The following is a 23,777-nucleotide window of genomic DNA, read 5'->3' on the forward strand; positions in this document are numbered from 1 at the left end:
ATTCTAAGATGATATTGCCACAGTCAGGTAAATTGAGGATCTCTCTGAAAATCCATTTTCCTTTATAACCTGACTTGCAATTATTATAAGTGTATCCATTATTTACAGCCAAGGACTCTTCTGCTTGGTTAGTGCTTATGTCCTACTAGTTGTTAAATATTTTGAAAATTAGCCCTGCTTGTAATTTATTATATAATTTCAACAATTTGAAGATAAGCCTGATACAAAAACAGGTTCTTCCCTGGTTAGTTAACTTAAGAGTCAAAAGCCAGCACAGGAGTGATCCAGCCATTCAGAATGCATGGTATCCTTTGAAATGCTTTCACAGAAGACCTCCAGGTAGTTTTCAAAAAACTGGAACTATTAATATGATTCCCACTATGTTCTTTACCTTCCACTGAGGAAAACAGAGCCTACTGAGAAACAACTCTAGTGTACAGAGAAACCAATCAGCAAAAACAAGTAGAAGTTTCTATTCAGGTCTGACCTCTGTTATCTTAATCATAAACTTGACCCAGTTGAGCCTCGCTGATGGGCTGATAACTTAGTTCTCTCAAGATCTTTCTGACTTTTGTATAAGCAACACACAAATCAATCCAGTATATCATTTCTGATATCACAGAAAAGTAATTCTTAGGAAGAAGGAAATCACTAATTGTCTTTGCATGTACCCACCAATAATTCAAGTTATTAAAGACAAAAATCTTCCCTAGTAAATGCTTGCTGCCAGTTGTCTGAAATGAGAGAGTTGAAAATGAATACATGAATCAAGGAGGTTTATTTTAAGATTTTCCATATTTTGATCAAATGGTGATGATTACATTATATTTTTTTTTCTGTACTTTCCCAACAAAGAATAAGTCATACCATCATGTTCTTCCAGAAAGACTCTTTTCTTAAAACAGTCTTACTGGCACACCATAGTTAGTTATGACTCATGGGTTTTTGTTTTTTTCTAAGATAGATATAAACTTCAAAGATACATTACCTCATGAAAATAATAAAATAAATAAATATTTGCTTAGAGAATTTCATCTGTTTCCTACATAATAATTTTATTTTTGAAACTTAAAATAGATATCATCCAGGTTGTATTTCTGACATGTTTTATGACGTGTGGATATTGTCCTCCTAAGATAATATTAGATGATATAGGTTTTATTTTTTAAAAAATTAGCCCAAGGCTTTGTAGGCCAGGATCTACAGACACTCGTCAGTTCAAATCTCAACCAGAAGAGCTGTGTGGCCTTGGAAAAATAACCCATCCATTCTGAACCTTCATTTCCTCTGCTATAAAATCAGGATAATAATAAAATCTATTTCAAAAGGTTGTTAAGACTATCACAGAAATTTTGAAATACAAAATAATTAGAACAAAGCTGGTGCATAGTAAGTGCTTGCAAATACTAGCTGTAATTTCCATTCTGGATATATACATCATAATTCCTAACTTAAAATGCTGGTCAAAAATAAAATTTATGCCTCTACCAGTCAATAAATCCAGCCTCTCCTAAACATAAGATATTTATTTAAAATAAAGTTTCTAGTATGAAATTTGAAAAATATAGATTTTTCTTAATACATTTCAGTATCTGTATTTATAAATTGAGTGTAACCATATAGTATTTGAGAGATAAATGTGAAGCATGTTGTAAACAATATATTTGAAACTTATCTTAAATTTGTTCTATGTCTAGTTAAACTAATTTAAAAATCAAGGTTGCTGCTTCTTCAGTTCCTTTTGCAGAGCTCCTCAGTGACTGCAGAGGAGAAATAAAAACCCTTAAAATAGCTAAAATAATGTGAGTGACCACATTCAGGCAAAGGCAAGGCTACCACGTATAGGAGAGCATGTTGCGTACTACACAGTCCTGCAAGGTATCATTCACATGGATTACAATATTAATGCTGACCTCTTAGGGCAAACTGTAGGCACTGGTCATGCCCAGTGGATGAATATGAATACATAAAATTAGCTTCAGTTAAAATTATGTCAAATTGTCAACAGAAGGAAAATGAGGTTTAAAGTCAATTGAAAATTAGTTTTAGATAAATTTGAATTAAAATTCAATGTGCTAGCAGCCCTCAAAATGTTAACTGATTTCCTGAGAAACGATCACAGCCCAGGTATACCCTTCCTTGGCAGAATTGACTGCTACTTTTTGTTTTTTTAATTGCTGAATTATTCAAGGCCTTCCCACAAAAGGCTGATTATTATAGGCCTTGCGCTAAGAGTAGACAAATTACTGGACTAGATCGGGAGCTGTGGATTCTGGCCTAAGCACTGTCATTGGCTTGTAATATAATTTTGTGCCGTTTTCTCATATACGAAATGGAAGTAATAAGCCCAGATCTCAATCAGAAAAAGTACCAAGAAACTAGATGTAAACATCCTTTGGAAAACATTGGAGCACATTAACATATATAGCATTATCAAAGTCTTTCCAAATTTCTTATCATATAATACATGGTAAACAACAAAATATTAGGAAGACTTCCTCTAACCTCTGAAAAGTAAGACACTTTTCCTAGATGCCTTTAGTATTTTCAAATCTTACTCTGAGTATTGTTTCCCTGAAAAGATCCATTTTATTCTGAGTCATGTACAATATATGACAGGAAAATGGATGTTATATACATAGATCATCAATAGAGAATAGGGAAAAAAAGACAATGATTACTTTGTGGTATCATTGTATCATGCCTCTGAATAATATCCATCAATTATTGATTATTTACCATGTACCAAGCCCAGTAGGTACTATAGAAATGTATAATATCTTGTTCTCACAATCACCCTATGATGTAGGTGATAAAATACATTCCAAATGACAATGCCAATTCAGTAAAGTTCATAATCTTGCATGAAAGTATGCATCTAAGAATTTGAGGGAGTCAGAATTTAGGCGCATATCTGTTTGGTTCCAAAGCCTACATTAATTCCAGTTTTCCTCATTGCTTCTCATAACAGCTGGCACAGAGTAGACACTCAATACATATTGGTGGATGAATGGATATGTGGATAGACATATAACTGCATGGCTTCTGGGAATTAGAATTTATAAGAGCAACACTGAGGCCACCTCGCTAGACTCTGTCACAAATTGGAGATCAGCCTCCATTGTTCTTCCTCTTCTGTAATTTGAAAACCCTAGGTTACAAGAGTTTCTTCATTGATGGTATAAACCTCACCCATTCTCCTAGTATTTCTGCCTCCACAGATGAGGGATTTCAAATTCTTGGAGCCCATTGTGTCTCACCTTCATCACCAAGATCTGACGGGAGAGTATCTTTCTCTAGTGGCTCTACAACATGGCATTTGGAAATTTGCTTACGCAGAATTTAGTCATTCTGGTCATGCAGTAGTGCCCTGCCGGAAAGGGGTGCTCAAATCTAACTCGCAGAGCCACTAAGGGAATTCTGCAGAAGCTGACAAAAATATTAAGACCCCAGAGCTATGGCATTTGGTTTTGCTCTTGTGCATTTTGCAAAGGTACCTGACTGCCCAAGGAAGAACAACCTTCTTGCTTGTTAGCCTTCTTATTTCCTACATGTGGGAGCTGCATCTGCCCAGACTTCCTCCTTTTCTAATTAACACAAAGGCAATGGATAGGCCAGTGGCTGTCTTGTGCAACTCTAGGATGTGTTTCAATAAGCCAGACCCAGCAGATGATTCTCAAGCTTACTAAGGTTTGAAAAACCACTGATAAGAGTTTTGGGAGCAGAGGGGATTCTTCCCAAGGGAAGTGAGAGTAAATTGAGCCTTAATGAGTAGGCATTGCTTGCTATCGTGTTAATGTACTGACCCTATAAAACCAACTGATATCCAGAGTTAACTGGCTTGCAGAGTTTGGGCTGAGAATCTTTGCAAGTTATTGTCATCCAGGCAATAAACAATAATTACATTATTTCTACTCCTCAGCAAGGAGGAGGCAAGCTTTGCAGGCAGCTGGTAAGAGCTGTCATTTCCCTCCAGTGAAATGTTCTCTGCAAAAAGTCAATAGTCAAAAGGCATAATGCTGTCATTTCAGAGTGAAATTAAGTCCTCTTATTATTTTTACCTGTTGCTCTGTTTTCCTGCAGAGTAAATCTCAGTACTCTGGCTGTGTTTAAAATGCATCTGTATTTTTCCAAAGTGGTTGCTTAACTGACTTCAACTGAATTTGGCAAATCACTCTCTAAGAGAAGCCAGAAAACTGACGCAGTGACAGGCTCAACAGTAACCAATCTCCCGTTTAATCCTAACTCTTAGGAGATCAGGCAAGGGCTCCATCCTCCTACAGGACAAAAAGAGTTTAGAAGTTTTTTGAGGAAATTATGTAATAAGCGCACAGCAAAAAAAAATGTCTAATGGTTTTGCTTTGGGGAAAGAAAAGTAGTGGTAATAAAACCAAGGAACATAGAAGATAATTCAAAAGGAAAAAGTGGACAAACAGCCATAATGCTACCTAGCTCTGTCTAAATTAAATTCATGACATGTATCTATCACACATTTCCTGACACACCATCTCCTGGTGGGAAACAGAGAATAAACAGGTTATGTGAAGCCTTTAGTGTAATGTTTTCTTTCTTGGTCAATAGGACCAACTTTTTCAAAGATATTTCCCACAGTCTGGCTTCACCAAGTAAATCAAAAGAAGTGAGATGTAATCCTTTATTATCATTTTATCCTAAATTTACTATTTGCTCATTTATTAAAATGAAAGAATACATTTCTTCCACAGTAGAAATGAGAGACAAGTAAAAAAATACTTTAGAAGAAATATATCCAGAATATATGTGTGTGTGTGTATGTGTGTATATATATGTGTGTGTGCATATATATGTGAATATATATATATATATATATGATCCTGAAGGAAGATTACAAAGTTTTCTTATAGTCTTGGGCATAGTGGGAAGGATGTTAGAATAGGGTAAAGAGTCCTGGGTCCCAGTCCCCGCACTGGTGCTTACCAGAGCTGTGCCAGTCTGGATTCTGTCAGGAAACAGATGATACACTCAAAAGGAGTGACTCAAGAAAGTTAACCCAGCAAACCTTTGCAAAAATGTAGGCAGACATAGAGGGAGCTGGCAAGGATGGTGAAACATGAGGAGAGCATCAGCAGGATGCTACCACCATCCTAAGGCAGAAGACAAGGGATAAAATTTGCTAGAACTGCTGAAAAGTGTGCTTAGAAGAGATGGTCGCCAGCACTGCAGCCACTACTAAGCTAGGCATAGAGGAAGCCAGAGAAATTAGAGTTCTCCTTTCTCTCTCCTTCTGCCACCTGGACTTATGCATATGAACTCTACATATGGCCAAATGCAACCAGAAGCAATAAGAGAACCCTCTGAAGCATTTCATAAAGGTGAGCCTCTGTGGCCTGGAGCAGCGTACAGAGGAAGGGTATATAGAACTAGAGGGGCCAAAAGCAGTTATTGAACACACAAACTATGCAATTTTGATCATTTATCCTTTCTGGCCTTCAGTACCAGCTTCCAGAACATTAAGAATCTGAGCCAGATAGTCTCAGAAGTTTAACCCATCTCTAGTATCATTTGCGAATATTGAATAATAGAGAAAGGAAGAAAATAAATATTCTAATTGACCCAACTGATTTATTTGAAACAGGCAGATTTAGCAACTTAGCATTTACTGGTTAACAAACCACAGGTCTTTTTTTCCTCCACCTGCTTTCTTGTTAAAAAAAAACACACACATAAAAAACAAACAAACAAAAAAAAACACTGAAGGTTATTTAGAAAACCTCTTGAAAGCTATTAATAGAAAGCAGATTTAAACTCAGTTTCTAAAAGGCTTAACTTTGTGTACTATAGTTCTGCCCTTTTAGAAAAATAAAAAAAGCTTTTTTTAAAAAAATGGCATATAGCTCAGATTATTAGCTATCTCTTCGTCACAAATGTGTAGCTGGGTTCAGAATTTGCATGTTTTCCAGGCAAAAGAATTCAATAAGCAAGTAAGCGAATCTTGCCATTTTATTAAATACTTACAGAAAACAAAAGCAAAGCAAGCTTTCACTCAGCCGGAAACAGAACATAATCCCCGGAGCCAATAACACATGTTAAAATTCCAGCACCAGAGCCAAATTTGACAAAGGAACTCTCTCTATCCTACTACTCCTGGGGAAAACTATCCTAATTTTGATTCTCACACTCTTGCATTTTGAGATCCTCCAAACATGGCTGTTCAAAGAAGAAAGAAGGGAATTAAAATGGGGAGAGCTAAGGTTTGAGGTTTAAAATGCACTTTCAAGATACATGATAAATGGGAGGTTCATGAAAGCTCCCTTTATAGGTCAGATATCATTTAACTTATCCAGGCAGTTATGCTTCTGTTTGGACATAGGGACAGAGAGTGTAAATGAATTATCTCCTCCCCACAGCCTTGCTACAGACCCTTCTCTCTTAATTATACACATCCCTATTGCATAGGTCCTGCCAAGCACTGGTATCCACAGGGTAGACGTTGAAAAAAAGTTATAATTACCAACTTCAGTCTGCTGCTATTTTACACCCTCAGACTCAGGGCAAAAGCTTACAGTACAAGTTGGCTTAGTGTCCTAATGCAGTAGATTTAACTTTTTGACAATCTTTTATTCTTTTCAAAACCTCTTCCTCTCTACAGAATTTCATGTTCTCAAATCTTCAGTGATAATGGTAGCATTCTCAGGGAAAACTTCCAGAGCATCCAACTTGATGATCGGGGAACTCTTTGAGCTAGAAACCAAGACAGGATTTCTATTTTTATTCCTGTTTCAATCCTCATGCCCAATAAAAATAATGGGATGTTTCTTTAAATCATTTATGTTATTAAGAGGAGTCAGGATTATCATTCTTTCCACTTCTGCAGCAATTGGGTCAAGAGAACAAAAACATGCAAAGGTTGAGAGTTCTAACTCTAACATGCAAAGGTTGAGAGTCCCCTGAGTTCTAAGGGCTTTGCCCCTGGTTATTTCCATGAGCTTGGGAAAGAGAATTAACCTCTCTGGGAAATCTGGAAAATGAAGCGGTGAAAGTAGATGATTTCTACAACTACTTTCAGGTCTAACATTCCACAACCTCATTTGTGCCAATGCCCCCATTCTACTCTTAGTGCAACTGAACTTACTTGTCCCTCATTGCAATCTCTAATTTCTTGAGCTCATCCTAATTTCTTAGCACACCTTTCTTTCCTTTCCTAGCTTTAATTTTCTCTCTATCCTACCAGAAGCTCAAAAGTAAGAAACTTTGGTGACACAAACTGCTATCTTTCTTTTCTCTTTCTTAGCCCCATCTTCTTCTACCAAAGCCGTTTGGCAAAGTCTCCAATCTCAAGACTCCCCCCACATCTATACTCCTATGTCTAAGTTTCTAAGCATGACTCGGCAACATCTCAAACAACAGATCCTGCTACAAGGCTAGTCTGTACTGAGTTTATAATTGTTTCCTTTCAGAAGTCTCTTCAAGCCAGGTATGTAAGTTTCCCGTGTTGACCTTCATAGCTATTTGAAACATTTTTTTTTCATCTCTAGCAGACTCCCTAAAAATATTTCTTCCTCTCCTCTTTCCTCAAGCTCTCTGCCTTATCTCTTTGCAGATAACTTTATTTTTCATAAAGCGATTATAATAAAACCATTTTCACAATGAAAATGTGTAGAATTTAAATTACAGCAGTTCATTTCTAGTTCAATTACATTAACATAAAAAACGATCACAAATCTCCTACAAAAATCATGGAGCATTTTTGCATTTCTATATCACTTCCAAGTCAGCTTCATTTTGATTTATAAGCTTGACTACAGATCTAGCTGTCAAACCAGATGTTGTATAGAAAATACCAGCTAAGTCTGATTGAATTTTTCAATTTGCCTCATTTGAAACCCTACAGCAAAACAGAAGTAGTTAAGAACTTCAAAAAGTTTTAGAGAACTAATTACTAATTACAATGATCTTTTCTCAGATAGTATGTAGCATGAAAATACAAGTTAATTATTCATAAATGACTACAAGAGAAAAACAGAAGGCATTTGTTAATTGAATCAAATATTGTGAACATATTCCATCTTTGACATTCTGAAAGTTATTGGAAGGTTCATTTAAATTTGCAAGCATCTCTTCATAGCATAATATTCCAAAATAAAATTTTAAGGGGGAAATACAGAACAGAACAGAATGGTATAGGATCTATGGTGGATAGTAACTTCGGTTTTAATTTCATTTTGTGGGTGCCCTTAGAAAAGGGGGGAGGGTAGGTTTAAGAATAGTGACAGTGTTGATAAAGGATAGAAGGAGATGGAGAGGATCTATAGAAATCTTGAGAGTGACCCTAAAACTAGTAGTCTTTTGCTAAGGACTACTAGTTAATCACAAGGATCCCTTCTGAGAACAATGTTTTTAAATGCATAAATGAAAATACAGGACTATAACTTCAATTAACTTGACATAGTTATCACAATATTAAAAACACAAATTACTGATACAGTAATATGTATGCTAATTCATAAAATGTTCAATAGCAAGGTCTTCTAGCAAGTCTAGAAACTGCCATCATGTCAAAAAAAGCGATGAACATAAAAATTATCTTTAAAGCTAGCTACAATACCTGTAGTATATAATATTTGTTATTTCTAACATTGTGTATTCTCTCTGATCTCCAGTTCATCTCATTCTCTCTCTAACTCACTCCAAAAGTTTTGCTCCACAATTCTACCAAAAGTGCTCCCCTTAAGGCCATCAACAAACTCCACATTGCTCAGTCTAATGTCAGTTCTCCATCCTCCTCTTACTTGAACTGTCAGCACTATTTAACACAGTTGATCACACTCTCCTTCTTAACCTACCATCTTCATTACATTCAAGCATGCCACTCACTGGTGATTTTCTTCTGACCTCACTGGGACTCTCTTGTGAAGTTCTCTTTTCCATTTCATCTTACTAACCTCTTAATGTTGGGATGTCCCAGGTTAGTCCTTGAACCTTCTCTTTTGTATATAAATTTACTCCTTTAGTGATTTCATCAATACTATTGATACAGACAAATGAAGATGACTCTGGATTTATATCCATAGCTTTGACCTCTCCCCTGAATTCTAGATTTGTATATCCTATTATCTATACAATTTTGCATATATTACGTTTGAAATGTCTATTACTCCTCAAGGACATTTCAAAGGGATAATAGACATTTCAAACTTAATACATGCAAAGTGATTATCTTGATCTTCATCTCTACTCTCTCCTCACTAAATCTTTTCCTCCTGTAATATTCTCCAGTCCATTTAATGGTATATGGAGGCCAAATGTTTGAAGTCATTCTTGATGCTTTTCCTTCTCTCTCAAAGCCACTTCCAACTCATCACTAGATTCTATGATTAGAAGACTCCACACTCTAAATATAACTTGAGTCTCTCATTTTACTAACCATATTACACCACTCTGGTTTAAGCCACCATTATTCCTGTCTTGGTTTATTGAAGTAAGGCTTCCACCTTCACATCATCTCAAAATGTGGGCTAGAGTGATCATTTAAAACATAACTCATAGCAGTCACTTTCCTGTTCAAAACCCTCTAATGGCTTCCCCCATTGCTTCATCATGAAAGGCAAAGTAATTACAATGCCTCAAGGCCTAACAGAATTTCATACAATGTACATTTTCTCACTGACCTTATCACCCACTAGTCTCTCTTTGGCTTATTACAGGAAGAGAACTTCCTCATGGTCTCCATACTTGCACTCCTTCTGCCTACAATACTCTCTCCCCAAATGTCTGCCTCCTCGCCTCCTCTAAGTTTTTTTTTTGTTTTGTCTTTTTGTTTTTGTTTTTGTTTTTGTTTTTGAGATGGAGTCTGACTCTGTTACCAGGCTGCAGTGCAGTGGTGTGATCTCTGCTCACTGCAATCTCCATCTCCCGGGTTCAAGTGATTCTCCTGCCTCAGCCTCCTGAGTAGCTGGGATTACAGGCATGTGCCACCACACCCAGCTAATTTTTATTCTATTTTTAGTACATATGGGGTTTCACCATGTTGGCCAGGATGTCTCGATCTCCTGATCTTGTGATCTGCCTGCCTTGGCCTCCCAAAGTGCTGGGATTATAGGCATGAGCCACCGTCCCTGGCCCACCTCCTCTAAGTCTTTATTCAAATGTCCCTTCAGTAAGGCCTTCATGATACCCCCTACTTAAAACGGCTTTTAAAATTTCTTCTCCTTGTTTTATTGTTCTCCAAAACAATTATTGCCATATAATATAGTACTTATTTTATTTATTTGTTTATCTGTCTTGCCCAACAATACATACCATAAAGGCTGAGATTTTTGTCTGGTATGTTCACAGATCTCTCCGCAGTGTCTGGCATAAGGCAGGAATTCAATAAGTAGTTGTCGACTGACTGACTGAATGAATGAATGAATGAAGGGGTTCTTTGGAATCTCATCTTCCGGGTAGTCTATCACATTTATCCATTGCAGTAAAACTCACACATACTTCTATTTGCCAAAATCATATCACACTCTGTAAATTAACCAAAATTATTTTAAATGTGATGCTTGAAATAAAACAAAGCTAGTGCTTACAGTATTTGCTATAGATATACTGTAAAAACTAACTAGTGGCTGACAACCACATGGGACAGTGCATCCACTAAGAGGTACTTCGTTATGCCAGGGAAGAGCAAGCACTTTGACACAAACAGACTTAGCTTTGAACTCCACCTCTGCAACTTGTGAGCTGTGTAGCACTGGGAAATTATTTACCTCTAGAAGCTTCAGTTATTTGTTTGTAGTATGGAAAATGTGATTATATGATTAATGCATCTTAAATGAAATTATATGCACAAAGTTCCTAGGCACTTGAAAAAGATGTTCCTTTCATTATTCCTCTTGATAAGCCGATTACTTTCCAAGTAGATGTGGGCAAATAATAGTTACTTAAAAATGGTCAAATATAAGAACAGGATCGGAAAGAGTGTGATCAGATGAACTGCAGTCAGCTGCAGTGGTAGTTTGGGTAGAGAGGTTTACTGGGTTCACCCTAACCCTGACAGTTCCCACAAAAGTGATATTTAGATCCCTTTTCAGGGTAAGGTATAGATGGCATCTAGAAAACAGGTTCCAAAACAGAAGGAGACCAAGACTCTATTCACGAGAAAGAGCAGGGTGAGACATTATCATCTGAAATGGAAGGTGACAAAGCTGAGCAAAATTTGGGCTAGAAAGTTGCATTGCCCCATTCTCAAGGATTTGTTGTTTTTATCAGTGCATAGACATCAATTTTTTTTTTTTTTTTTTTTTTTTTTTTTTTTTTTTTTTTTTTTTTTTTTTAGATGGAGTCTCGCTCTGTGGCCAGGCTGGAGTACAGTGGCGCAATCTCGATTCACTGCAACCTCCAACTCCCGGGTTCAAACAAGCAATTCTGTCTCAGCCTCCCGAGTGCCTGGGTTTACAGGCATGCACCACCATGCCCAGCTAATTTTTGTATTTTATTTTTAGTAGCGATGGAGTTTCACCATGTTGACCAGGATGGTCTCGATCTCCTGACCTCATGATCCGCCCACCTCAGCCTCTCAAAGTGCTGGGATTACAGGCGTGAGCCACTGCACCCAGCCAGACATCAATTTCTGTCCACAGTAACTTTGTAGGAAAAACTTTGTCACACCGCTTTGGAATTCAGCACAAACATTCTTCTCTTTCTTTAGACATTTAAAGTATGAGAATTCTACATTGAAGAGCAGGTCTTTTTTTTTCTTTCTTTCTGCATTTCAATCTAGATGTTTAAACTCGTAGGGAAGATAGACTCAGAAGCAGTGTGCTTTTTCATAAATCACTCTACCTTGTTTCTCTCATACTTTAAAATTATATATATTTTTAAACTGGCACAAAAGTCTTGTCTTGGGAGAAGGCAAGAAAATAGATAAAATGTTCATCAGCTGATAGCAATTGTAAATATTCATAAATTGGGGACCAGGATTCCTATTTCCTAAGGAATGTGCTCAGTCTGGGAGAAACCTCACTTTAGACCCAGTGGGGCTCTTGGGCACTTTCATCATTACACTTAAATATTAAATGTGTCTGTCAGGTGATGGTTGATTCACTTCGGAGGAACTGACCCCTTTGATGACCATCACAGGACTGAGTCACCAATTATCCCTATAGCCTGCACTTGGTTTTCTTCTCTTATAGAATTCATGATCCTTCCCTAAAACTGATAAGGCAGCATGGGAGTAGGAGGGAAAAGGGAGGAGATAAAGCAGATGAGATGTAGACCGCAAACCCATCCAGCTTTGCAAGGGCTGAGCTTCACCGCTCACAGAAAAGTCAAGTTCAAGTCACAGCTCAAAATTAAACCTGACTAATGTAAAAAAACCTGTGTTTAGAAACATTTTACACAAAGGTTACATTTTGGAATAATAGAAAATTTAAAACTATTAAAAAGAAATAAAATAAGATGAATTCTGCAATAAGATTGCCACATTCCACTCTTGAATTAAAGCAAACAAGCAAATATTTCCCTTCTAAAACTTCCTGCCTTCACTCTGCTGGCTTCCACTCTGTGAGTGTCAACCGTGGGTCAAGCCCTGTTCTTTGTCCCATGTCAAAAAGACAGCTGGGAGCCACGGTGCGAGGCAGACAATGCCCTGGATTTAGGTACTAGTCTCCTCTGGGTTGTGTTTAAAAAGCTGTTCTTTTGTTGTTGTTGTTGTTGTTGTTGTTGTTGTTGTTGTTGTTGTTGTTTTTAGTTGGGCATGGTGGCTCATGCCTGTAATCTCAACACTTTGGGAGGCCAAGGTGGGTGGATTATGAGGTCAAGAGATCAAGACCATCTTGGCCAACATGGTGAAACCCTGTCTCTACTAAAAATACAAAAATTAGCCGGGCGTGGTGGCACGCGCCTGTAATCCCAGCTACGCGGGAGGCTGAGGCAGGGGAATCGCTTGAACCGGGGAGGTGGAGGTTGCAGTGAGCTGAGATCGCACCACTGCACTCCAGCCTGATGACAGAGTGAGACTCCGTCTCAAAACAAAACAAAAAACAAAAAAACAGTTCCCAAAATGTCTAACGAACTTCCATGTAGAGAAAAGGGTTACTGGTTGTCCCAAAGCAAAACTGTAACAAAGCCTTTCCCTGAATTTTTCTCTCTTCCTTCCATCTTTTATTTCTTTGCTCAGTCAAAGGCTGCGTATGTTTCAAAGGATACTTGATACAGGAGGGCAGAACAGTACTTTCAGCATGCAGATTTTTTTTCTATGTTAAGTGAAAATAACAATTTCCTGAAATGTGCCTTCTTATGGTTATAAAACAATTTTGAGAGAAATCCATCCTCCTTGGCAATTTCCAAAGCCTGTTGTTTGCTCTATAAGCACTATGTAAGTCTGGAGAGGGGCCTGAAATTAATGTAGCTCAGTACTGTAAAGGCAGAGTATAGAACTGCAGTCAGGACTTAAGATTTAAGTCTTTTGTTTCCTTCACTTTGACATATTACTTGAGAGGCCTGTACCTCAGTTTCCTAATTTGTAAAATTGGGATAGCAATAGTTATTATTTTACAGTGCCGTTTTGAGAAAAAGTGAAGCTTCTGACAGACTACAATAAATGTTACATATTTTAACCATTGGCATTAGTAAATGAAAACAATTTTACCTATTTTTGTCAGAATTTAGGAAAAATAAGTTCCTTTTAAATTATGTGTAGCCAATTTAATTAATCTTTTAAGTAAATAAGTCTTTTTCTCATTTTTGATGTACAGAATTTTAGCATCATCTAACTAATCCTAAAAGACTTTGTATAATGAAATGAAAAATTAATTTATTTGATGTCATTACTTTTTAAAATAACCAAATGTCATATAATTATTTATTGTTTTAAAGAATTAACATGCGGCTAGATTAACTCAGCTATGTAATATATTTTTTTTTCAGGAAATACCTTTCAGATTATTCAAAGAAATAGCTTAAAATGAGCTATCGGATTCAAAGAAGCTTTTTAACATAGCCAGCTGTGGTTCAGTTTTAGTGTTAAAAATTTAATAGATCATACACCTAATTTACTGGGAGGGAAGCAGGGGTTACAATTAACCAAAAAAGATGTTCTTCTACAAACATTCACATAAGAATAAAAACCACAAGTTTTGGGGTGATCACTGATAGGCAAATCATATTTAGAACTTAGCAGGGTTCTAAATATGTAAAAAGAAAATAAATATGGAAAAAAACAACCTGAATCAGTGTGCTCTCACATCTCCACATCACTGTGTTACCCAACACAGAACTATAGCTTATTTAAGGCATGTTTAGTAGCTTTTCCTATACTTTCCTGAATTCATTCCCCTTTTCATATTCAACTAAACGGGAATATTAGAAGAGAAATTTTTGTATTTGGATGTCATGGCCTGTCTTACATTTTATATATGCTACTGCAATTTTCTTAAAATATAAGTTCATAGAGCAAAAAGAAATATTAAGTATAACATAGAATATGGTACCACTGTAAGCAGGTGATTATTAACACTCCATTAGAAACGTTGATAGTTCTGCTAATGAAACAATGGTTATAGCACAAAATAGATTATTTTTCTGGAAATGTGAGATTTTTCTTATGTGTACATGCACATACAAGTATACATTAGCCTTGACAGAAACCATGACCTTCCATTTGTTAACAATTAAAACATTGTCTTATATAACACCAGGTCATCTGCTAGTAGATAGATATAGATATAGGTATAGATATACATATGGATATAGATATAGACAGATATATAGATATATATGTAGATACATGTAGATATACATATACCTACATGTGTGTATATACATATATATACACACATGAATATATATATACACATAGCATGCATATGAATTACAGTGAATTAATCAATAATGGTCCCATCTGGTTAACTGCATTGGAAAATGACATCTTTCCCTCAGTACTATAAGATTTCAACCACTACTTACATCTGCACCCTGGACACACCTTTAAGCAGTATACCAATGATACAACCCTATGAGGCAGGACTATGTAAAACAGTCCATTAAAATAATTTTCCCAGATCAAATAAAAACTGACACATTTTCTAACATTTATTGAGAATTTTTAAAAATCAAGATTCTAAACATGAAGCCTTGAGAATATTCTGAGGTGTGAAACATAAAGATAAGAGTGCCAGTGAGAAAAATAATCTGTTTAGTAGATTTAATTTATCATTACATTTCACAAAATCCTGTTAAAAAATAATATACCCCCTCGAAAGGTTCAATTCTACAACAATGAGTAGTTAATAGGTTCTTAGAAGGGAGGAAGTCATTGTACTATTGAATAGTAATAAAATTTAGGATTCAGTGTGTTTCAAACATTTAGGAATGCTTTTTGATGAATGGGTTTTTTAACAGCTACTGAATTCGATTTGTCCTCTTTATATAAAAGTGTAAGTCTATACTAAAGGCAAAGAAATTTATACTCTGAGCATGAAGTTACCACTTGGAAGCAGTTCTTTGCCCTATGACTGCTGAGCTTGAAAGATCCAATCTGTTTCTAGAAAAAACTTGCCAACAAAATCCATGGAATTTATTAGAATTACTCTAGATCAAAATACCATCTCTACCATCATCAAATAAGAGTATGTTGCTGGCTGTGGATTTTGGTGTAGTTTTATTTTTTTAAAACAGTTTCCAGAACAATACCAAGAGGCAGTTTGATTCTACAGTATGGCAAGTAAGGAATATCAGACACTGTTTTACAGTATATATAGAAATGAATATGATATATCTATATATATGATACATCGAAAATAGATATGTATACATATTAGTTTGACATTTAGGGAAAGAAACTAAGAAAAAGAGACAAAATGAATATAAACTAGAGAAAATGCAATTCCAGAACCACATTTAGGAAAGACAAAGTGAAGAATATGGATATGAAGAAAGTTGATACATCTGAAAAAAAATGTGGTTAGAAGCGATATTGGATTCAGGAGTTTCCGCAAACAAAAAGGTTGTCTCCTCAGTGCCTAAAATAGCACCTAACACAGAAAAGACAATACACATTCATTAAAAGAAGAATAAATAAGTGACTATGAAACTGGGTATACAGCACCATATTGAGTCTAAAAGTTCATTTTTAATAGGTTAAATTTAAATAAATATTTTTGGCTGAGCATGGTGGCTTACACCTGTAATCCCAGCACTTTGGGAGGCCAAGGTGGGCAGATCACTTGAGGTCAGGAGTTCAAGACGAGTGTGGCCAACATGGTGAAACCCAATCTCTACTAAAAATACAAAAATTAGCCAGGTGTGGTGGCATGTGCCTGTAATCCTAGCTACTGGGGAGACTGAGGCAGGAGAATATCTTGAACCCAGGAAGTGGAGGTTCCAGTGAGCTGAGAACACACTACTGCACTCCAGCCTGGGCAACAGAGTGAGACACCATCTCAAAATAAACAAATAAATAAATATTGTTATATATATTATATATAAATATATATATTTACTTTGTGAGCTATTTATTTTAAAATAACATCCATCGCTTTATTTTCTGACTGCAAAAGCAAATATAATCATTGCAGAATATTTTTAAAAATCAAGTATTATAAGAAAATGTAACATAACATTAATAGACAGATAAAACCACCAGCAAACATTCATACATCTATGCACAGGCAATGATATTTACAAATGTGAAATGATACTGTATATCAATTTTATGTCTTATTTTTATAACTTATCATTACATTGTGAGCATTTCCATGTCATTAAAACTTCTTCAAAATCATGAGTTTTAATGGCTTCATATTATTCCATAAAATGAATGTGCAATAATTGAATTATTATGCTATCAATGATGCACATTTGAATAATGTATAATACCAAAAAGTTCGGGAGAAAATTTTAAGCAGCTTTATCCATAAAATTTGGATGGTATCTTGGATTATTTCCTAGGGATACATTTTTATATGCCAAATTGATGCATCCAAAGGACAGATTTAGCATTTTTGATCCATAACGCCACACTGTTTTCATGATAATTTGTATTGTAACTGCTCCCAGTGGTTATGAAGATTTTTATTCCATGATACTTCGAACTAGAAATTTTAGATCTCTTTTACAATTTGATAGGTCAAAGCTGATAGAATTCAAACTTGATTGCTGGTGAGACTGAATATATTTTTATTGTTTATTAACTATTTGTATTTCTTTCGTGTGAGCTGTCTCACATTAGAGGAGAAAAGCTGCCTCTCACAACATTCATAAGGCTTCCTGACCCTAGAGACCCTCTATATTTCCACACCATGGATAGCATCTGTAACTCCTATCAGAAACATCTTAGTGAAACAGCATGAAAGTTTATGAACCTCAAGATTACTACATGAACATGACAGTAACAGTACTGACCTAACTCAAAGATTTCTCCCACAGTATTATTACAAAATACTATAAGGCTAGAACTGACTTGGAGTCAAGGCTACTTCCATAGGTTTAATGAGTGGCACCTATCTCAACAACTGCAAAATCATTGTTACCTGTAATAATTCCTGGGGCATTCATGGACAGCCACATCTTTAAACCCACACAAAAATACAGACACTTTGATTACATGAAAGTTAGGAGCTCTAAACTAAAGCAGGGTCAGATGTTGTAAGTAGGTATTAGATTCAAGCATCCACAAAAGTTTATAGTCTGTCAGTCATAAGGATGGCTATTGGGATTTCTTTACAGTTACTCTGTTGTATTTTATGAGTTTTTGCTTTGGTTTTCACAGCACTATCTCTTAGGAAGTCATCCATATATTTCCTGCACACATGAGTCAACTGCTTCTCTATATACAGCAGATATGTAACAATTATTCTTTCCTTCCTAGACAGTCATGGTAATATTACATTTGAGTTCAGTGAGGTAACTGGTAGCCAGAAATACTCCACAAAAGGTCTATATTCTTGGGGGCAGGGAAACAACTCTTCTATTAGGGAAATTTTTATCATCTACTTATTTTTACATAAATTCAAATAATGCCAAGAAAATACATTTCAAAGAGGGAGGTATAGAAATTAACAGATGACTGTGACCTCAAATATCCATGAAACATAACCAGAAAATCTGCATCTACATAATGACACTATTTTCACAAAGCCCCAAAATGATATCTTAGAAAGCCAAAAATCTTTCCTTTCCTTATCTCCAGGCAGAACTATCTCAAAAGATAACAAATGATTGCCCAAATGATATTTGAATTCTACCAAAAAAGAGACAGTATATACATGGTAACACCATCCTCTGTGTATTATTTCCTCTTGATAGTCCTTCTGTTTTTCAAGATAATACAGATCTCAAGAATTCTCAATGTTCAAGCCAGAAAATTCCCTCAACCGAGTGAAACAGAAAGATATCTATTAATCAAACCAGGATTTCAGTTGTTTCCTTTCCTTTCTTCTTTTCAAGTTTATTTGCCTTTCTATGAGTATTTGCATTATTTGCTTTTTCCCCTTTCCATCATCTTAAGGGAAAAAAAAATGAAAATGTATCAATTTGGACTTTAATTACATTGGGCAGCAATGAGGTAGGATAGTGAAGTTAAAAAAAAAAAGGCTGGGTACGGTGGCTCACGCCTGTAATCCCAGCACTTTGGGAGACTGAGGCAGGCGGATCACGAGGTCAGGAGTTTCAGACCAGCCTGACCAGCATGGTGAAACCCCTTCTTTACTGAAAATATAAAAATTAGCTGGGCATGCTGGTGCACGCCTGTAATCCCAGCTACTCAGGAGGCTGAGGCAGGAGAATTGCTTGAACCTGGGAGGCAGAGGATGCAGTGAGCCGAGATCATGCCACTGCACTCCTGCCTGGGCAATAGAGTGAGACTCCATCTCAAAATAAATACATACATACATACATACATACATACATACATAAATAAATACATAAATAAATGGTGTTGGAATAAGCATAAGACTGTGCTTAAATCCCAATTGTACTCAGAATAAGCATAAGATTGTGCTTAAATCCCATTTGTACTCTTTATAATTTGTATGGCTTTGTGCCAGTTTTCATCTTCTTTAAGCCTATAAAACCAGGAGTGTAATTCGTTCCTTTACTGTGAGAATTACTTTATGTAATGCACCTAGTAGAGTGCCCACTTAGAGTAAGCACTCAATAAATGACAAATGTCATCATTCTAACTGTGTTGGTAAGAACAGGTAAGGGTATAAACCACTTCCACCTCACTGAATTTGCAAGTAATTCCTGGCAATAGTGCCCAACAAAGAGAAAATATACCATAAACATAATTTATTTTAATTACAAGAGACCCTGTCATCTCTACTATTATTATAAATTAACAATCGGTTTTTCTCTTTAATATTTCTCATTTCTCAGCCAAAATCATTTTTTTCCAAGAAGGTCAAAGCATATTCTTTTTTCTGAAACATGCTAATGTACTTCAGTATATTCCATTCTGTAATATTTGTTTCAGGAAATGAAAATTAAATTTTCTCTATTTAACTACCAAGACTCTTGAAAATTTTCCTCATTATCCTTGAATCTATGATCTTTAACAGTCTTTATAATATCTTGAACTCTACACTCAACTGAGCTTTTAAACTTCGTTCACTGTTGCCATTGCACACCTACTCCTTATGATAGAATATTGCCTTCTCAAATTAACAACATATAGTCAATTTAGTGTGGTTTTCCAGTTCCACCATAATGAACAAACATTTCTTTCTCTCATAGGGTAAACTTTTCTCCCTTTTTCATTACTCGGCTTCAGAGTTCAACTCCTTTAACCACATGACATGATCAACTCAAAATTTATTATACTATATACAGCATCATAGAATACATTTTTTTAGAGATGAAATGAGGTTTTTCTATGTTGCCCAGGCTTGCCTCAAACTCCTGGGCTCAAGCAGTCCTCCTGCCTCAGCCTCTTGAGTAGCCGGGCCTAAGGCACGCACCACTGTGCCCTGCAGAATACATTTTATTAACTTAAAAAATCATTATTTTCCCCTTACTTCAGCATAAATGGTATTTTTGGTCCATTTGCTTTCAGAGAATAGTTAACTTTGGCATTAACAGGGCCATCCAGATTCTTTTATTACTTCAGTTGATAAAAACTTATTTCATAAATTGCTTTTTCTAAGTAAGACATGAACATAAGCAAACCCATAATATTAAAAGCTTTATATAGATACAGTTTAAAGGTTCTGTCAAACAGAATTTTTTTTTTTTTTTGAAAGGTAGTCTGGCTCTGTCACCCAGGCTGGAGTGCAGTGGTGCGATCTTGGCTCACTGCAACCTCCATCTCCTGGGTTCAAGCGATTCTTGTACCTCAGCCTCCTAAGTAGCTGGAATTACAGGTGCTCACCACCACACACAGCTATTTTTTTGTATTTTTAATAGAGATGGGGTTTCACCAAATTGACATGTTTCACAGATGAAAAAGTAGGAAAAATAAATACAGTAGAGAGAAATAACATTTCAGAAATGTCAGTATTAAAAACTAAGTCAACCACAAGCAGTTTTAAATCACGTTTACAAAATATGCTATACTAGTAATATATTTGAGGAGGGTTAAAGATGGTTCTTTTTTATTGCTTCTCAGCCTTTTGGCTAAGATCAAGTGAATAGTTCTTTTTCTAATTGTTCAAACTGATTTCATATTCTGGTAATCTATGTATTTATGAAAAATAACTTAAAATCTCTTATAAATATCAAAAATGTCAGTTTCCAATTGAAGTAAAACAGTATTGAGTAAAGATTATAATGTGTAAGTTTTGAAAAAGAAAATTGACAATTAGAAGAAAATTTCATAATATTCATTGTACTAGGACTTTCTACATTTTTTATATGATGCTGACATCAATATTACAATGAATTCTCAATAATTTTTATTAACAAATGACAAGAACAATCTGAACTAAATTGAACAATAAAGTATCTGTAAGCTTGGAAGCATTAATTTCATAGTAACTAAATTGTTGGTAACCAAGTAATGCTATATAGAAGCCTTTTAAGTCTGCTCTTCTAAGTTTGTTTTAGTAACATTCTCATTTATAATTAGCAACATATAATTTATATTTTAAAGTGCTAAATTCTCTTGTGTAAATTAAATATACTCTCAAATAATTTTGTTAGACTATTAAATTACTTATTTCTTTCGAGATGGAGTCTCGCACTGTCACCCAGGCTGGAGTGCAGTGGCGCAATCTCAGCTCACTGCAACCTCTGCCTCTCGGGTTCAAGTGATTCTGCTGCCTCAGCCTCCTGAGTAGGTGGGATTACAGGTGCCCACCACCACATCCAGCTAATTTCTTGTATTTTTAGTAGAGGCGGGGTTTCACCATGTCGGCCCAGTTGGTTTTGAACTCCTGATATCATGATTTACCCCCTGCGGCCTCCCAAAGTGCTGGGATTACAGGCGTGAACCACCATGCCCAGCCTTATTTCTTTAATTTTAATCAAAGTTATTGAAGTATAATTTTCATAAAACAAAATGCACAGACTTAAAGTATATGGTTTAATAGGTTTTAACAACTGTATACATACACCAGTATAACCACCACACAAATCAAGTATAAGAAAATTTCTATCACCAAAAAAGTTGCCCTGCGTCTCTCTGTAGTCAATCTCCTTATGCCCTACCAGATAGCCACTGATTTGTCTTTATTACCACAATTTTGCCTGATTTCGAGCTTGATACAAATGAAATCATTCAATGTAGGTTTTTGTTTCTTGCTTTCTTTTGCTCAATAAAAGTTTAGTCCTACTTCTGACGCAGAGCTTCTAGTCACATAGGCTGGAGAATACATTGTTTCTTAAGAAGAAAGGAGTAATCTAAAAAAAGTACTTCTTAGCAGTTCATTCATTTTAATTGCTGAGTAATACTCCCCTGTGTATTCCTATACAGCACACTTTACACATTCACCTGTTGGTGTTGATGGACATTTAGGTTGCCTCCAGCTGTGAATTAAGCTGATGTAAACATTTATATACAAGTCATTCACCAACATATGTTTTTATTTCTCCTAGGTAAATATGTAGAATTGCAATTGCTGGTTCGTAGTGTAGATAAATGCTTACCTTTTTAAAGAATCTCCTAAACTGTTCTTCAATGTGGTTGTTCCATTTCACATTCCCATCAGTAATGTATAAGAGTTTCATTGGTTCATATTATCTACTAATACAACATTTAATATGTGATGTTTTGTTTATGTTTTGTCATTTTAATGATCAGGAAGTCATATTCTCATTGTGGTTTTATTTTTAATTTCCTTAATGACTAATGACATTGTGCATCTTTTCATGTGCTTACCAACCATTTGTGTATTTTTTTCTGAAGTGTCTGTTGAAGACTTTTATCTATATTTAATTGAGTTGTTTTTCTTCATATTGAATTCTAAGCATTCTTAATAATACTTTTTTTTAAGGAAAAAAAGTATTCCAGTCCAGGTCAGGACAAGTTCTGAGTCAAGAATAGGTCTAAAATCCACAAATGCAATTCTGAAACAATAGGCCTGGAATCAAAGGTAGCTCTTGATGAAGAGGAGATGAGTAATCTGGTATTTTAGACTCCATTAAGACTTGCCATTTTGTAGCTGACCAAAAGGGTTGTTCTTTAGTCCCATTTAAAACCGGCATTTCATCATTTCAAAAAGCCTGCTTCAATCTAAGAAAATTATGACGTGATTCTGCAATTGATAGCTAGCTCAAGAACTGATTTATTTGATAAGAAGGAACACTTAGAAAATACACAGCTCTCCTATTTTCTAATGAAGGTATTCACATATAATTAGTAGTAATAAGTACTATCCGTGAGTAGTATGAACAACATGCATACTGCTGTCTTTTGAAAAGTATTAAAGTAGATGCCTAAGCATTATAGGTAAGGATGTACTTGACTTAGTTAAGATTTGATTAAATGTTCCCTGTTCAGATTGGCTTCTGAATCAGCAGCTATTGGTGTAAGTAAAAAGAAGCTGGAAAGGTTTCCCTTTCCTGAGGATTTCAAGAAAAGCTTGGCAACTATTTGGCTGGATATTGCAAATCAGATTGAGAGTTGGGAAGCGGTCTGTGTTTGACTTCTCTCACACTATCCAATTCTATGAGTCTATGATTGTCATGCTTGGTTTAGTGGTTTGTGTATAACTTTTCAGGATTAGTCGTGGCATTGAGCTGATTCATCCGCAAGTTTATCTGGTTTGCCCTATCTGCAGAATGGACACAGTATTTCTGCTCTTTATTCTTGTCTGTTTCCTGTATTTAGTACTCCTCTCTGTCTGTTTTTCTAAGTTAACACATGATATTTTGGTATTTTAGACTCCATTAAGACTTGTCATTTTCTATCTGACCAAAAATCTTGGTCTTCTTCAATCAGTATATCAATACCTCCTTATAGGAAAATATATAAAAATCATTTATTCAAAAGCATAAATTATAGACCAATAACTGCTTAACATGCTACTGCAGTTAAAAACCAGAGTTGACTCTTTTCTACCAACTTGCCCTCTGTAATTTCCCTGTATATTGAACAAGTCAGCAAAGGCCCAATAATAGGTCAGTTAGTCCACAAAATTTTGTTGAATACTTACTGTGAGGTGCTAGTAGTGTTGTATTAATAAAACAAACATTGTCCCTGCCCTTGTAAAACATAAAGTCCGGTAAGAATGACTTTAAAAATAATTTAACATAACTCATGAAATAATTATAAGTATTTCTAATACTGCAAGGTGAGAAACAGTGTTGGAGAGCATAGAAATGGAATGGCGGCATTAATATATGGAATCAGGGATGATACCCTTATAAAAGGGATA

The 23,777-nt window shown here is 35.6% G+C and overlaps 2 protein-coding genes across 4 annotated transcripts in view; one reads left to right on the forward strand and one right to left on the reverse strand.

Annotated features, from left to right (window-relative positions):
* CTNNA3 (catenin alpha 3) overlaps positions 1-23,777 on the reverse strand; it is a 1,783,100-nt gene that overhangs the window by 1,042,949 nt on the left and 716,374 nt on the right. The window lies entirely within an intron of this gene.
* LRRTM3 (leucine rich repeat transmembrane neuronal 3) overlaps positions 1-23,777 on the forward strand; it is a 173,273-nt gene that overhangs the window by 28,423 nt on the left and 121,073 nt on the right. The gene's annotated exons all lie outside the window — the stretch shown is intronic.

This window comes from Rhinopithecus roxellana, chromosome 11 (assembly GCF_007565055.1).
Source record: "Rhinopithecus roxellana isolate Shanxi Qingling chromosome 11, ASM756505v1, whole genome shotgun sequence".
In the NCBI taxonomy this organism is placed as follows: domain Eukaryota; kingdom Metazoa; phylum Chordata; class Mammalia; order Primates; family Cercopithecidae; genus Rhinopithecus; species Rhinopithecus roxellana.